This window comes from Pteropus vampyrus, unplaced genomic scaffold (genome assembly GCF_000151845.1).
Source record: "Pteropus vampyrus isolate Shadow unplaced genomic scaffold, Pvam_2.0 Scaffold83, whole genome shotgun sequence".
NCBI classification, from domain to species: Eukaryota; Metazoa; Chordata; class Mammalia; order Chiroptera; family Pteropodidae; genus Pteropus; species Pteropus vampyrus.
This window is the reverse complement of record NW_011888864.1, coordinates 4,560,069-4,578,458: the sequence shown is the minus strand read 5'-3', so window position 1 is coordinate 4,578,458 and position 18,390 is coordinate 4,560,069. Positions and strand designations below refer to the sequence as shown.

The window sequence follows — 18,390 nt, the reverse complement described above, 5'->3', positions numbered from 1 at the left end:
TTTATTTGACAAAATTATTGAGTTGTACACCTAAAATATCTGCATTTTAATTTGTGTATGTTATATTTCTATTCTAGCCTATTCTAGAAAGCAAAATGAAAGCTGTCCTGAAAGAATGAGAAAGAAATAAACCACAAGAGGTTTATGGGACACCGATAGAATTATTTTGAGCTACAGAGACTGGATCAATGAAAATCCTAACAAGAATATTTCAGCAAATATGGAAAACAAAACAATGGCCCAAATGTTCAATATACATTCCAACCTTCAAGAAAGGAGTTGCCAGGGAGTGCAGTAACTATAGTGCCATTGCTCTAATTTCCACAAAAATGATGCTCAGGGTGATGCAACAAAGCCTCTGCCTTATATGAAACAAGAAATGCCAGATGTTCAAGCTGGCATTTCTTGTTTCAAGAAAAGGAAGAGGCACTTGAGATCTAATCGAGAGCATTTGCTGGATACTAGAATGTTCCAAAGAATTTCACAAGAAGGTTAGTCTATGTTTTATAGACTACAGTAAAAAGCCTTTGACCGTGTAGATCAAGAAAAGCTATGGGTTGCTCTGCAAAAAATGGGCGTGCCTCAGCACCTGATCATCCTAATGTGTAACCTGTATTGCATGCAGAAAGCCACTGTCAGGACAGAATATGGAGAGACAGAATGGTTTCCTAAAGGCAAAGTGTCAGACAAGGACGCATTTTATCTCCCTGCTGTTTAATCTGTATACCGAACATATCCTATGAAAAACTGGGCTAGACTCAGAGGAAGGAGGAGTGAAAATTGGCAGAATAATTATCAATAACAAGATATGTAGATGACACCATCTTACTAGCAAAAAGTAGCAATGTTTTGAAATGACTTCTGATGAAAGTGAAAGAAAAAAGTGCCAAATCAGGACTGCATTAGAATATCAAAAAGACAAAAATCATGACTACAGAAGCACACAACTTTAATACAGACAATGAAGACATTGAAATTGTTAAATATTTTGCTTACTTTCGTTTAGTCATCGAATTCAAATGGAGACTGTGGCCAAGAAATGAAGGGAAGGCTGAGACTCAGAAAGGCAGCAATGGAAAAATTAGAAAAGTTCACCGAGAGCAAAGATGTGTCATTAGAGACCAAGGTTAAGATAATCCACACGTTCATATTCCCAATTACTATCTATAGATGTGAAAGTTGGACAGTGAATAATGCTGATAGGAAAAAAAGAATGATTCATTTGAAATATGGTGTTGGAGAAGAGCTCAATGTATAAACTCTGGACTGTCAGAAAGATGAACAAGAGGGTTCTAGAGTAAATTAAGCCTGAAACATTACTGAAAGCAAAAATGACAAAACGGAAGCTATCCTACTTCTAATACATCATCAGAAGGCAGGGTTCTTTGGAAGATAGTGATGCTGAGAAAAATAGAAGGCAGCAGGAAAAGGGAAACACTAAATATTAAACGGACTGACTCCATAAAAGAAGCCACAGGCATGAGTCTGCAGGAGCTGAGCAAGGCTGTTAAGAACAAGACATTGTGGACGTTACTCATTCATAGGGTTGCTAGGAGTCAGAGCCTACTCAACAGCATGGCATGTAACACATACACAGGTTATACTTCAATAAAGTACTATTAGAAGAAAACAACAGCAAAAGCACCTACTCAAATGAGACTGTAGCCCTGTTCACAATTATAGCACATAGAGATTCTCTGAAAGTCCATACTGCCCTATACTCTGAACTTTCTCATTGCACCCTAAGTCATCTTCGCATCACTTCTCCATTATCTTCATTGAAGACCCTCTAACAGTAGGTGGCAATTTGGGGAATATAATGTTCTCTTGATACAGAGTGTTGGATGGTTGGGTAGTTCCACAGTCCAAACTGTTACAAAGGAAACTCAGTTTTAGATTTGTTTTATACTCATGGACATACCAAAGAACATTCTGGAGCTACAGATACAATACACTAAAGTCAAAAAGAAAAAAGGAAAAGAAAAGAAATGGCAATTATTCTCAGGATTACATTTTAATAAAACATTTCCCACTAAAGTTGAAATGATAACTGAAATTCATCACTTTCTACAATTAGGCTTAGGCAAATTGTGACTGAGTTGCTGTGAAACCAATTTTCTTCTTTCAACCACTTCTGAGCTGCATACAGCAGCCTCTTGATCTCCTGATATCCACTATAGAGAGGTCACACTAATCAGGTTGACCCCTCACACCCTACCAACAGTGCTGCTGCATGCTTCTTGGTCCTGATACCCAAGCCACCCCCAACTACAATCCCAATATGCATGCAACATAAACAAAAACCAGAATGCATAGATATCTATCCAGAAAATTATCTCTTTTCCCCACAGGTTTGTTTGTTTGTTTGTTTGTTTTGGTAAAGCACCCCTTGGTTGACTTCACAGATTATAAGGACCTTGTCAGTTTACAATCCCTTATTTTTTATGCCCACAGCACCTGGTCTTCCTAGGTGGTCTCCCATCCAGGTACTAACCAGGCTCAACCCTGCTTAGCTTCCAAGATCAGACAAGATCGGGCTTGTTCAGGGTAGCATGGCCATAGACTCCACAGGTCTCCTAAGTAGTCATCTAACTACTGTGATCAGTTAATCTGAGAATTCATTATATGCATTTTTTTTCCTCCTCAGGTAAGACGTTTTATTTATTAATAAAAGATTTTTAAACATAACGTTTAATCTCAAAAGAATAAAATATTTGGTAGATCTGTCACAGGTCAATGAAGGGGGAGATTTCGAATTCTGGAAGGTGGCAGTGGAAAAGGTCATTTGTGGTTTCAAACATCTTGCATGAACTAACATTTATTGGACGCCGCAGCAAGAGACACTTAGCAGACATTATCTCTTTTCTCCTTGAGATAACCTTATAAAAGAGAGATCCCTTCCATTTCCCAGATGGGGAAAGCAAGAATGTTGTGCGGGGTCACAGCATCTATAGTTTGAGACCAGATCAAAGCTGCTTTTGAATGTCCAAACCATGAAGGTTATGAATATTTATGTGATAAAGAAATGAAAAGAACTTCACAGAATATTTTTTTGGAAGGAGACTTCTAGAAGTCATTTTCTGAGAAAATTTGAGTTTTGAAGAATACACTAGTCCTGCCACTCACCCCCAGGTACCCCAAAGGCCATGTCCCATTTCTGGGCACAGTGCTGAGTGATACAGAACCAAAGTTAGGGACACCAGTTGAGAGGCACACCACTGTGGATAGCAAAATATAAGCATTTCAGGAGTATTTCAACCATTTGTAGAAATCATGGGATAAAATATTTTAATTAGTGTCTGATCCAGAAGAATCTATGGGCCACCATGTCAAGTCAGCACCAGAAATCTATCCTCAGGGAGCTTAGCTACTCTCTTTCTGTGATTCTTCTGTTTTCTAGAGCAAGGTGAGTCATGTTCTTTCTCACTGTCTCTTCAATACTTAGTGCATGCAATAGATTGCCCATAATATTTGTTAGAAGATAAATAAATGATTTAATGAGAGAATACACCCAGAACATGTGGTCGAATCAGTTACTACAAACCCTTAATTTACCATCCATGGGATGTTTGCAAATGCATGTTCTTTTTCTAGACAGGAAAATTAGGGAGTATATGGGAGTAAATCAGATCAGAAAGGTCAGATTAAAGGGGTGGGACGGGGTTCCTGGAACACCAACAGAATGAAGACTTTTTGTATAGCCTGAAATACGCATAAATTCCCCTTGCTAAAAAAGATGGCACAAATTTGTCACAGTACCTTCGAGCCTGCCTCAGCCCTGAAAAATGTTTGAGAGGATTTGAAAACCTCTGTCACCGTGGATAAAATTCTCTCTTTACACCTATCTATTGGAATGGATTAATGGAACCAACTGAGGATAATGAATGTATTCGAATAATTCCTCACTTATATGACAATAACATGCAAGTTCTTTATTATAGGCCGAATTGTGTTTACCCAAGATTCATATGTTGAAGTTCTAACCCATAGTACCTCAAAATGTGACTGTGTTTGGAGATGGGGGTCTTTAAGGAGGTGATTAAGTTAAAATCAGGCCCTTGGGGTAGGCCCTAATCAAGAATGACTGGAGTTCTTGTAAAAGGAGCAAATTCGGACACACAGAGAGACACCACAGATGCATGCGCCCAGAGGAAAGACCTAGTGAGGACACCCTGAGAAGCTGAGGAGAAAGGCCGCAGAAGAAAACAAATGTGCCAACATTTTGATATTGGACTCGTGGCGTTCAGAACTGTGAGAAGATAAATTTCTGTGGTTGAAGCCATCCAGTCTGTGCTATTCTGTTATGACAGCCTTACGAAACTAACATGCTATTTGAAAACAAACTTATTCTTCCATTAAAAGAAAAAAACTCTGGAGTCAAGAAGTCCAGTCCTCACATCAGTGACACTGCCTACTGATTGCTTTATACAAGTTTTCCAGTAAGGTGCCACTGAGGCTGGAGCCTTCACTGGTTCTGTCAGCATGGTACTGCTACGGGTATAAGAACAGGCAACTCATCAAGTCATATGTGTGACTTCAAAGTCAGGTCTTGGGAACTAAATCCATTTGTAAACATAAAGCACTCTCCTCAAACAGCCAGAGACAACTTTCCGTTATTTGCTGAATGCATAACAATGAAATTCGTTGGTGCAGAGAGAGGTCCATCATGTGTATTTACCAGGAATGACTTTTCTTAACCAAGTACTGTTAAAATTAATTATGATGAACATCTGGTTAAAGAATGTCTTCATGAAATTAATGTTTATAATTGTTCCCTCTGCTCTCATCTCATGGATTCATATTAGGGATGGACATAAGAAGAACATTTATTGTTATTCCCTAATAAAAATTTATTGCTGCGAAAATAACATCATGGCATGTGTCTCCTAATAAAATCCAAACCAAAAAGAAAATTTCACTCAAATAAAGCTAGTATTTTTTTTTCTTTTGTCAGTCAATAAGAATTATATAACTTATTTTCCTTTAAAATTTGTCCCCTTGGAATCTCAAAGCTAAATGTATTCTTTAAATATAATTGCTATCTTCAGCCTAGATTTCTGGTATGTCTCTCTCCCTCATCATTTATGTCATTTAATCATCAGTCTTTATTTTATTCACTGTAAGCTTCTTCAAATCCTTTTTAAGAATAAGGCATAACATAAATAATGAATAAACATTATCCTTCTGAGAAAAAGTAATACCTTCATCCAGGAGCATTGGTTCTCCACTCGGATGGTTTTGCCCTGCAGAACATATTTGGCAAAGTCTACAGACATTTTTAGTTGTTGCAGCTGCGGGGGTGATGTGTGCTACTGGCATCTACTGAGTAGAGGACCTGGGATGCTGCTAAACATCATATATTATTTCTCACAGCAACAAATTATCCACCTAAACTGTCAACAGTTCCAAGGTTGAACAACCCTGTCTAAGAGCTAGCACATTTGCAACATTAGAGCAGGTTGGTAAGGATGGTTGAACACTGAATGTTTGATGAATGAATAAGTCTGGTGAGTTTCAGGTTCTATATTGAGCTCTAACTTTTCCCATGTTATACTTTCTGGTTCTAGAGAGAAAATTACTCAGTACAATTCTGTACATTTCATAGACATTCTGGCCTTGGCCTATTTTTCTCTGATTATTGGTGGCGGAGTTTCTCCAGTCCTCCTGGATTTAGCTTTAAAATTATTACCAGCACTAATATACACACACAATTATTGAATAATGATTAGAAATGGCTTGAAGCTACAGCCAGCTCATTAAAAAATGTCAGTCCATCCTTTCCCTTATTTTTGTCTGATTTCCATGATCTTAGGAGTGAAAGCACATTCTTTCTGTACATTATCCCTGACTGTCAGCCTGAATCTCATTATCCCTGACTGTAAGGATGGATGAAGAAGTTAGAATTAGGCCAGGAAGCCTCCAGGGAGTTAACACAAGACCTAAAAAGCACCACTGGCCATCATTAAGATTTGCATCTTGTGTGATAAAGCTTTGTAAAATCTCCTCACCATGCACTGATGGTATACAATCTTCCATCTTCTTCCTTGTTCCTGATTCACAGACTGCAAATGCCAATGGGTTTTGTACAACTGCACTATCCATCTGAAACAGTCTCAAGTTGAGGAGGTTTCAATGTATGTGTGACCTTACTATATGTATTCGATCTAGTTTATAGAGAAAAAAAGCTCTTGGGTCAAAAGGCCACCAAATATTCCTATTAATTGGAGATAGGGCAAAAGACTTGGCATACTTTGGAAGGAAATAGTATAAAGAGAAGGGCCAGAAAGCAAAAGAACCGTGGGATCTAAGAGAAGAGGGAGAAAAGGTGATGGGGGAGAGAAATAGAATGTTGCAGAGGGATGTTTTAAAGCAGACAGAACAAGGTAATTCACAGAGCTCTGGAGTGGGGTGTGGAATTCCTGGGCTCTTTCCCTCTTTAAATTGGCAAAACGGCCTTGATCAAGTCCCTTAACCTTTCTGGACATGCAAAATAGAGGACTAACTTTAAATGATCTTGATTAAGTCCTTCTAGGCAGTGAATATCTCGTTCTATCAGTGCCTTGGGTTGGTTAGCAAGAAACTTAGTAATCAGCATGCCTAAATGAGTAAGCTTTCAAATACAGGATAAAGTGCAGAGAAGCAGTGACACAAGGTCACCTTTCCCTCTGGAAATATGTAGGGAGGTAGCGGTAAGGAGAGAGGTAGGGAGGCACAGATATTCAATGGAGCCATATTGCTCCAGTGGGAGATGAATGCAAAAAATATTCTCTTTGGTCATTTGTCCTTTCCAAGGTGAAATGGAAAGCGGTAGTGGGAGATACAATTGTCTACTTTCTATTTTTCCAACAAGCAAAGCTGGTGCTCGCCTTGAGGCTTCTGCACAAACTGCTTTTTTTCTATCTGAAATGTGATAAGGATGGCCCTTTCCTGTCATTCAGGTTTCCACTTCAATATCACCTCCTCAGAGATCTTCTTTGTCTATTCAATCCAAGTAACTACCTGCACACTTTAGATCTCATCTGAATTTCTTTGTCTGATGAGATCTTTTCTCAGCATATCTCATCTTAATTTTTGTCTTTATGCACTCGTGATTTTTCTCACTCCACAAGAACAGCGGCCTCATAGGTCTTGTTCATTGCTCTGTTCCCAGACCTTGGTACAGAGTAAAATTTAGTAAATATTTGTTGAATGAATAAATGAATAAATGCATAAGAAATAAAGTATGAAATAAATGCTGCAAATAAAGTGTGCATGTGTGAGGTTCTGGATGGATCAGAATATGATAAGAACAAATAAAATTCTTAGGGAGATAAGACTCCCAGTGGGAAGTATCTGTAAGATTCACAAAGGGGACAGAGCTTGATTCTGCAGGTCAAGTGAGACCTAAAGAGTCAGGAAAGAATAATCTTGTGAACCGAAAGCAGCGAAATTGTGGAGATATTGATGTTACTGGGCCTACCCAGTCCTGATGCCTACAAGTAAACAGCTTCGAATCTCAAAACCTGGGAATCGTCACAAAACGAGGACAAAGGGAGCAGAGACAGGGCAGCAGTTACAGTTCCCTGTAACTGACCAATCGTTATCACTATGCACAGTCTCCACCTAGGGCGTGTGCTCCTTGTAATAGCTGTAATTGCCCAAGTTCAAAGTTAATAATCACCAAAATTCTACACTAGCACTTAATTATCCAAGCTAGATTTCTATAACTAGATTAAATTGCTATCTGTCGATTTTCATAAATTATATCGATATGATGAGACCATTTTATCCATGCATCCTAATTTCTTCTATAGCAATACAACAGTAATATATATATATGTGTATATATATATATATGCAAATTTTACCATATACAAGTAAAAATTTTAAGAAGAAACTTAAAAGAGTAACAAAAATCTGTCCTAAGTTTCAACAAGTCTCCTGATAGTTAAAATACACTGGGCCCTCTGCTGCCTGTTTTTGGCATTGAAACCCAGGAAGATTTGCCTAAAGCACATACAAATCTTGGAAAACAGGTCGTTTTTAGTTAGGCTTTTACCCAACTCTCCAGTTAAACAATTTAAATTCGTAGGTTACAAAAAGTGTTTTAAAGGTTTAGCATACTGAATTGTCCTTAAATATTTTGTATAAATTAAGGAAAATATTTTATTTCAATTGTCTTCTATTTTCCCCCTTCTAAAGTTATGATGAATGTCCTGAAAATAATAAACCCAGGTAAGTTTTTGGTGAATTATTATTTTAAATGATCAAAAAAAGTCAGTTGGATGACCATAAAATGATAATTGATTTTGCTTATTTTATAACACTAAATATAAACTTCTTTGTGTAAATTTATGTTTTCTATTCTCTTACTATAATAAACCTCATTTATTTTAAAATAAGAACCATCATTATGTTTGTATTCTTAGATTTATAGAGGTAAATCATTAATTGATTATTGAACTAATAAAAAACAAACATATTTTTAAACTACAGGGACATCCTTTTAGGATATATGCCTTAGTCTTACTCGATAATGTATCTGGATGAAGGTAAAATGTTATTCCTCACATACAGTAACTGCATAAAGAATGGTGCAATTATCTGATTTGCCAGCAGTGGACACTGTTACTCTAGTTATCACCACAGAGTGACTAAGGAAAAGTCTGCTTAATATCTCAGGGAATGTCTGTCTGCTCTTTATTCCCTTAAAAAGAGCAGGAGTCAATAAAATTGGTTACTATTCTATAAAAAATAATGATAAAATAAATTTTAGAAAAAATATCATTGTTATTCTTGGACCCTAAAGGTAATTAAGAAATAAATTTTTACGCTTTAATCCATGGTTCTCATGTGATTGTTTTTTAATTTATGGAACATAGTTATTTGCTGCAGAATATCCAATCATGATTACTCTCAAGTATATCTTATGCATCTACAAAAGATCTCTCTCCTAAAAAATGTTGACAGTTGGTATAAGAAACACACTGAACTAACAATCAGTGGCCCCTGACCCAGTCCTGGACTCCCAGGAACTAGCTTTGCAACCCCAGGCAGATCACCAGTTCTCTCTGATCTTGGTCATCTCCTGTCTGTAAAAGAAGTATCTAAACTAGCAAATTGCAAAGAATTCCTACACTGATGTCTGTGTTTCCATGACTCTCTCAGGACGAACTAGAGCAAAAAGTCTTTGCAACACTTATATAATCAGATATAGGTGTTATTTGTTTAATCTCTATCCAGATAGTACCTTATAAAACAGCTATTCCTTCTGTAATGAGTACCAAAACATAAGCTCCAGCCCTCAGGGCAAACATAATGGAAATCAACCTGCAGAGCTAATGAAGATGAGGCAGTAGGCTCAAAATAGGGAGCCACTTACTCTTCACTTTTTACCCTGCACAGCAGAGAAGCTCAACTTGCCACATCAGAGAGTTTACTTTGTACCAAGTAAGTATTATAATTATTCTCATTTTATAGATGAGGAAACTGAGGCAGAGAAAATTAATATCTATGGATAACAGATAGTAGGTGCTACATCTGAATCTTGAATTGAGGCAGTCTAACTGGAATGTCTATGCCATTAAAACCATTCAATCTTTCTGGGTTCCATACTGACTACTCTACTCTAGAGTAAGAGAAGCTGGATTTGAATTCTAGCTATGCCACTTACTAGTTGTATGAATTCGAGCCATTTGCTTAAGCTCTTGAAACCTCTCAGTCTCCTCCCTTAAAAATGGTTGTATAGATGACAATTATGGTTGTGGGAAGGATTGAAGGAATGCTTTTCAACTGAGGAGTTATTTATATCTTTTCAAAGACAGTGCCACGTAGTAAAAAGAGCAAAGGTTTAGGAGTCAAAAGGCACATGAGTTCTTAAATCCTTCAAGCCCGTTTTCTTCATCCATCCTTAAAAAAGAGGGGTTGGGGAATTCCTACCCCATACAGGTTTCCTCGGGATTAAATGAGGTAATGCAAAGATTCTCTCATAATATTTGACACATAATATATCCATAAAAGTGTTAATTTCTACTCTCCAAAGTGAGTATGTGTATATTATTTTTTGTCTGTCTAATATGCAAAACCTATTCTCTACAAACCACATTCCTTCCTTCCCAAACCAAATCCAATCCTTAGCTCAGGCACCCAGGTGCTTCAGAAAATGACCGCACCCCCTAGATTCAGAAATGAGCTTCCACTGAATTGATCCAAGGTCAATTCTATGCGCTTCTTAAGTGACAGAATTAGCATCAGTCATGTGACCTAGTTCTAGCCAGTGAACTCAAGAGGACTTTGGAGAAAGAAGTTTACATTTCTGAGAAGTAGTCCCAGGAAGAGACAATCTCATTTCCCCCTGGATGTTGCTTCTTTTGACGGAGCCAGGAACTGCTGTAAGCTTTTCGTTACCAACTCCACAGATGGCACAACAGAGAAATGGGCAGATCTGAAGCATGGAATTTGAGAACATAATTGAACTACTGAGTCAGCCATGTGGACTACCTTAACTTTGGCCTTACTGCAATGTTCAAGCATAAATTTTCTTTGTTTTTAAGACAGTTTGATTCAGAGTTTCTGTAACCTGTAGTCAGAAAACATCCAAACCAGTGCAAGTAGAGCCTGGGATGCTGCCTCTGCTGTATTCTGCCCAAATCACTACCATTGTATATGTTTCATCCCACTACCTGTAGTAACTTTGTGTGGCCAACTAGTCTAACAGTCATTATAAAATGGAATTGGAACAAAGCAATAGTGAGTGGCTTTTTGCTCTTTTATTCAATCATTTCTTGTTTTTAAATTATGGTAAAACATATATAACACAAAATTTACCATTTTAACCATTTTAAGTATACAGGTCAATGTCATTAAGTATGTTCACATTGTGTCCAGACATCACCAGCATTCAGCTCTATGATGAATCTCTTCATCTTGCAAAACTGAAACTCTGTGCCCATTAAACATAACTCTCCATCTCCCTTCTCCCAGTTCCGGGCAACCACCATTCTACTTTCTGTCTCTATGAATCTGACTGGTCTAGGTACCTTATATAAGTGGAATCATATGATAATTGTTCTTTTGTGACTAGCTTATTTCACTTAGCATAATATTCTCAAGGTTCATCCATGTTGTAGCATAAGTCAGAATTTCCTTTTTAAAACTGAATACTATTCCATTGTAGTATATGCAATATTTTGTTTACCCATTCATCGGATACTAGAGATACTTCCACTTTTTGGCTATTGTGAATAATGCTGCTCTAATCATGGGTGTAAATAGCAAGCTTTACTACAGCAATCAGTTTTTTCATTTTTAATGCATATTTGATAGTCTAAATCAGGGGTTGGCAAAGTTTTTTTTAGAACATGGCCATGCCCATTTGCTTTCATATTGTCTAAGGCTGCTTCCCCATTACAGACAGTACAGAGTGGGGCAGTCATGACAGAGCCATATGGACTGTGAAGCCTAACATATTTACTCTCAGGCCTACAGAAAACTTTTGCTGCCCCCTGGCCTACGTGGTATTTGATAAACCAGACTTCTAGCTGACCTCCTGCTGCTTTATTGTCTACCTATCCTTGCTACCACCAGCACATCATCTACAAGACAAAAAGAATTAGTTTTCTAAAAGATAAAATCCCCGAAAATAAAAAGTAGAATGCAAATTCTACTTCATCGATCTATTTTAAGAACTTCCATAGTTTCCAATCACCTGCAAAGATGGAGCCACAGTTCCTTGGAACTCATCTAAAACAGCCATGGCCCCACCCCTGCCCACCTCTCTCTGCCTCTTCAAACATTACCAAAGGGCCTTTATTCAATCTCAAGTGTATCACTCCCTCTAAGAATGCCATCCTTAATCCTCAGGAACCTTGTCTAGAACAAACTAGTTATGCAATGCTTATTTAACAAATGGATGAATTAATAAAGGTTTGTTTTTTGTTTTTACTTTTTTGTTACTTTGGTGTTTAAAGGATTGTCTAAGCTCGTGAAGGTGACAAACAGAAAGATGATTACTACTGGGAATCTCTGATGGATTTCATCATCCTTAGCATCCCTAAAATTCAGAACAAACACTCAGAATGAATCTTTTAGAGAGAGATAGGATGAACTGTATATTTTTGATCATTAGCTTAATTTTGTGTTTTAAAATTTTATGTTCTCAATACAGATAATAAGTATCACAAAAAAGTATTCGTTCTATTTTGAGTTTTATTCATTGTCCCCAAAAGCAAAATGCTGCACAATATTAAAAATTGAAATTAATAACATCATATCAACATAGCTGCACTCATATAAAATACATATCTATTCTATAAATCTATTCTATATATTACTTCCAATAAACAGCATGATATTGTCATTTATGGCTGTTAAAATACTAGAGAGTTAACTTCTATAGATATTTTTCTAAAATAAACCTAGTGAGGTTATTATATATTATTTATAGAAGAAGACCTCTTTACTTCCCAGAGCTTTTAATTACTTAATGGTGAGATTCTCTAATAAAGTAATCCTAGAAATAAATCTTTCTTTAAAATGAGTTGTCTCCAAAAATAAAAGTAATGCACAAAAGGCAGTAATCTGGCAATTCAATGGTAGAAAAAAGACCTTTTAAGATAGGACAGTTCTTCTAGGTCAATTAAAGGTATTAATTCAAATAAAATTTCAACAGTTCACTTTTAAAGAAAAGATGGCTTTGTTGAGGGGCGATGATGTCCAAGCAGACCATCTGCGTGCATTGTCAATACTATTTCACCTTTCCTCAACTCTGAGAGTTGCATTCAACAGGACCCTTAAATATGCTAAAATTTAGCAATAATGTATAGTAAAAGTCAAGATGAAGCGAAGACATGTGGTCAGATCTTTGGAGGGACATAATTATATATTACTATTCAAGTTATTTTTTATTACCAGTAGTTAATTTATTAGTCATCAAAATGAATTTTAAAATAGCTCAGGTTTCATTGCCCAATATATAGCATGTCAAGTGCACAATGAGAATTAGTGTTGTTAAACAATTCCATAGGAGGGGCTGAGAAAGAGAAAAGTGTTACAGAGAGAGAAAGAGCACAGAAAGGAGAGAGGAAGCTGATATGGTTGATACAGTCGCATAACATTTTCATTATCAAAGGAGCAGACTTACAGGTTTTTTTCTAATGAAGTCAGCCTAATCACAAACACAGATATTAAAATGAGTTCATTAGCAATGACATTAAATGAGTTTTCAATGCACAAACCTCATTAATGACAAAGAAGCAAATGTAGAGGATTTTCCTCTTTTTTAAAAAGAGAAATGAAAGCAGATTAACAAAAAAATTTTCACATTTGCGAAAGTTTTTATAACTAATACAATTACCAAACATTCCTAGAATAGGACACATACCAGCTCTAATTTGTTTTGAAATTTTAAAATACAAATATTATTCTCCTCGAACTTTGCAACACTTTTTTTCGACTTAGTGTTCCACACACTAAGTAAAATTCAAGTGACTATGATGGTCTCATCTGCAAAAATTTTAAGATACGTAAAAGAGAGAAGATTGATTTCTTTTCTTTTTTTTTTTTTTTATGTGTATAGGAGTGTGTATGTGAGGGAGCCAGTTACAGGAATTATGATGAATTATAAATTAGTTGCACTGTTCCTACTTCATCAGTGGTTTCATTATTTTATTTTTAGATTAATATTTCTGGACCTCATTTTTCACTTCTGTAAAATGGTTCAATGGGCCTTGTATTGAGGAGATTCAATTCCAGCCATACGTTAAGAAGGTGGCCTAATATTTTTCTCTTCTAGGAAACTTTCCAAGTAGTAATCTATAATTCTGTCCTACTCCTTAAAGCAATCAGGGCCCAATGTGGACTTCCATGATGAAAGTCCTGTTTATCTTCAGTTTCTTTAATAGTCTTCCCTAGCGCCTGTCATAGCTTCTCAGCCTTAGGCCTGCAGAAACCTGAAGGACTGCTCTTTGTGGCCACTAGGATACTATTTAGAAAATGAATGCCACTTACAGATACCATTAATTTGGTAAGTTCCGAAAAGTAAATAGAAAAGAGATTCAGCAAAGGCACATTGTTGCTTAGAAATGCATGCCCTTTAGTTATTGTACCATGGAGATTTAAAAGAGCTCATGCATTTCCCCAAGAGCTTAAAATTTCCCCTGGGATGTTAGCTTATGAAAAACAATCTAAAGAAGAGTTAGTAAAAGATTTTGAGTTACTTGGTGTAGAAGAAATTAAATTTTTACCAAGCAGCATCCCACCCATTTTTGTCAAAAGAATTCCAATTTTTTTCACTGTGGCAATTTGCTCAACACTGAGAAATGAAACACAGTTGCTCTAAGCCAACTATGATGAAGTCCACTTCCCTTTTCTGAAAATTCACATGCCCAGCTTTTCCTGGAGATGTGTACAGCTGTCAACGCAGCTCCTGGCCAATGGGATACAAAGGGAAAGCTTCTGGGGGAAGAAAGTGGGTGTTATAGAGGGTACTAAAATATATATATATATTTTTTGCCCTTTTTCCTGTTCGATAAAATGACAATTCATTTTGCCTCACCCTTCCTTTCCTTCCTGTTAGGGACATAAGTGTAAATAAGAGATGGCTGGGACTCTTGTAGCTATGAGGTGCCTAATAAGGGAAAACTCAGGAAAAGCTGAGTTTCTGAGTCAGTAATGAAGCCACTGAGCAAGGCTATAATGACCTCCTTCCAGATATTTCAATTAAGAAAATACATAAAACTATACGATTTCACTTATATGCGGAATCTAAGGAACAAAAATAACAAACTAATCAAAAACAGACTCACAAATATAGAGGACAATCTGGTGATGGCCAGGAGGAGAGGGAGGTTGAGGGGTTGGGATAAAGGAGTGAAGGGTTAAAGAAGTACAAATTAGTAGTTGATGGTCACGAGGATGGGGAGCATGGCATAGGGATGTAATGGCTAGGTAGAGAGCCAGAGGAGAGAAAGGGCAATCAAGGGGATCATTTTATAAACTATATAAATGTCTAAACAATGTACTGAATACTTGAAACTAATAATAAAATTAAATTAAAAATAAATACATATACTTATACATTAAGTTATTAGTAGTTGGGTACCCTGTTACTTGTAGCTAAATGCAGCCTAACTGATACACTTAGGTATTTTCAAAGTCTGAATATAATTATAAGGTAGCAACATTAGCTATTCTTAGAGGAACATAACTCAGGAACTCCGAGAATAGGAATATTCTATTAACTTGTGTTGATTTGTGCCTTAATCTTCTCAATTAGTTAGTGAAGTCCTTAGTGGTCAAAAGCATGCCCTTTACTGTCTTTTAATATCCTATTTGTAAACACTAAACATAGAGTGAGGTGCTTAAGAAACAATTAAAATGTAACTGTTAACCCAGTAATGTCAAACTCTGTATCACTGGATCCAGCCTCTCAGAGATATTGTTTATTCAGTCACAACCTCAAAATACCCTTTAGCTTAAAAGGAACCTAGTTAAGCAATGTCTTTGCTCTCGGCAGGTTTTGTTCTTGAATTTAACTTTAAAAGTACATTCCATCATAGGATTAAACAGACATAGTTCTTGCCTTTATGGAGTTTTCAAGCTAATGGGGGAAAACAAAACAAAACAAAACATACCTGCAGAGTGAGAAAGAACTTAAAGGTAAAGGGGAAATTTTCCTTATCCCCTTATAAAGACTTAACCAGGCCTTGACTTTGAGTTGCTCTACTCAGTAGAATTGGTCAGTCTGTAAATATTTATGGAGCATCAACAATGTATGAGATACTGTGGAGGGGTTGGCAGTAGAAAACATTTTACGTTATATATAATTTATGCTTGCAAAAAACTAAAAACGAGGATATGAAACATACTTAACGGTTTCCATACTTCTTTCCATCAGATATAAACCACTTTCTTCAATAAAAGGTTATAGGAGAGTCCAATATGTAAAACTGAGATAGTCTGATGTATTTTCCCATGTCCCCTAAGGGGACATGGAAAAATAATTTAGAATTCACTGAATGTGTGTGTATGTGTATGTGTGTGTGTGTGTGTGCATGCCTATACATTGGTGTACTTGCACATGCCTTGTCCATAAGCAAATTTTAAGCATAACAAAACAGTGGTACTAACTCTAACAGCTGTGGAATTTCAGAGGCCAGAGGAAATCAGTACTGAGTGGCTACTGGGCTTCTCAATTGCATCACAGTTGGTCTGAATCTGCATAAATGCGTAAGAGTCTACTCGATTTCGCTTTGAAGAAGAATGGTTTAAACAGCAGGAATGGAGTTAGTTAACTTGGTCCCTATTGACTAGTCACCTGTGACTCCCCAAATTAAATGTTAAATGAGGACCTCCAAAATAAAAATTAGAGAGAGACTCTTGCTGTGGCATTTATCAACCATTAAGCTAATAGTTCTCAGTTTTTCATTTGGACTAAACTGCTGCCTTTCCTGAGGCCACTAGCTCTTGGAGAGTGCTGATTAAGGCATTCCCAGTTGGAGGCTAAGGGTAAACCTAGCAAGCCAGAGTTCACTGCACTCTGATCACTTTCATTTTAAATGTCTAAAAATTGCAGCAATACTCCAAAGTTGATTTCTACACTTTTCAGGCATGTCCTTGAACCAGCAGGCAACTGCCTAGAAACCAGTCTACAACTGCAAATTGTTTCGCTTTCTAAAATGCTAATCTAATGTGGCTTCAGTGGTCCTCAGAGGTAGTGGGTTTACACCTTCTTCTTAACCATGACTATGATTTATGGCTTGCTCTCTCAGCCACGGATAAGTTCTTGTGAAACAACAAAGAAATACAATTCTTGAGGCAAGGAAACAAGCACATTAATACAAAGGGACTCATTGTACTGCCTCATCAATAAAGTGGGAAAATGATTTAAAATATTATAAAATGTGTACATATTTAGATGTCAGTTATATATGTTTTAATGATGGACAATTTTGGATGTTCATTGCATGCCACCTTCAACTTCAGAACTCTTGAAGAGAAAAAGACATGGTTGACCAATATTGAGCAAGAAAATATGTGAACAACTCATTTCAAGTATTTTTTTGTGGTAAAAATTACTTTAATGGCATATGCATTTCTGAAATGACTGCTTTAGAATCAAGACCTTTTGCTCTCAAATTACAGGAAAGATATTTGATTTAGAAACATTTGCATGGATATTTGATAGAGCTATTTGCCATCAAAGTTAACTTTTATACATTGAATATTTAAAAAATTAAACCTCAAATTGACATTAAACTAAAAATAGCTACTGTCTAGCTCTATCCATATAAGGCAGAGGGGCAAGAAGAATTTCTCATGTTTTCATTTTTTAAATTAAATTTATTGGGGTGACATTGGTTAATAAAATTATATAGGCTTCAAATACAATTCAATAATACGTCATCTGTATATTTCATTGTGTGTTCACCACCCAAAGACAAATTTCCTTCCATCACCATTTTTATTTTTCATTTAAGGACATGGCAAGTAGCTTAACTGGTGGAAGACCCAGAGGGAAATATAAGGAAAAATTAAGTATGTAGTCTGTAATAATATCGTAACTTCTTAACCTCAAACCTCTTTATCTTTTCTGTGTAACCCTTCAAAATCCCTGAAGGAACAAGTTAATTTCATCAGTTTCCCAGACAAGAGAAATGTTGCATGAAAAATCTCTACTCAGGTAAAGCGAATGGCCCATTGGTTCACAAATTCACATGAAAAAATGGGTTATTATTAATACTGAAACTCAGATCGATATAGATCTTAATATCTGTTAATATCTCACTAAAATATACACACTCATGGTATTTCATAGTATTATGTAACAATCTCCAATTTTAAATTACATTATGTTACAGTAGTGAATACTTTTTTCAAAAAAAATAGAGAAAATCTATTTTAGGAAGCAATCATTCTATAAGGTGGAATGCACAAGGCATGGAATTTATTGTGAGACTAGCAGTTTGTTGCGGGCTTCCCACTCACCAGCTAGATTTTCGTTAATCTAGCTTTCAGTTCTCTACAAAATACAAATAATAATGAAGCCCAACCTATATAACTGCTAGAGTGGATGAAATAAAACCATAATTTCACACATGCTATTTGAATGGTAATATAGCATATAGAGTCACTATTCTAACTATTATTTGATTTACAAAAGGAGCCACAGTTGATGGTCTTTAAAAGTGAAGATCACTGATGCACTTTATGTATTATTCAGTTTACCACTCCCCCCCCCCCCAAAAGAGAATGAAAAGAAAAGTATTTTTAACATCAATCTTTGAGGCTGGAAAGAAATAGGCTGCTGAGATGCTTCCAGAAAAGCAGAAAAAAAGAGATAAAATATTCTTCCTCTGTTCTTGTGCTTTCATTCTCTCTCTCTCTCTCTCCCCCTCCCTCTCCCTCTCTCTC

General features: G+C 36.4%; 1 protein-coding gene and 1 pseudogene across 5 annotated transcripts in view; both read right to left on the bottom strand.

Moving 5' to 3' along the window:
* FGF14 (fibroblast growth factor 14) overlaps window positions 1-18,390 on the bottom strand; it is a 580,805-nt gene that overhangs the window by 190,662 nt on the left and 371,753 nt on the right. The window lies entirely within an intron of this gene.
* On the bottom strand, window positions 2,446-2,564 carry LOC111741936 (annotated as a pseudogene).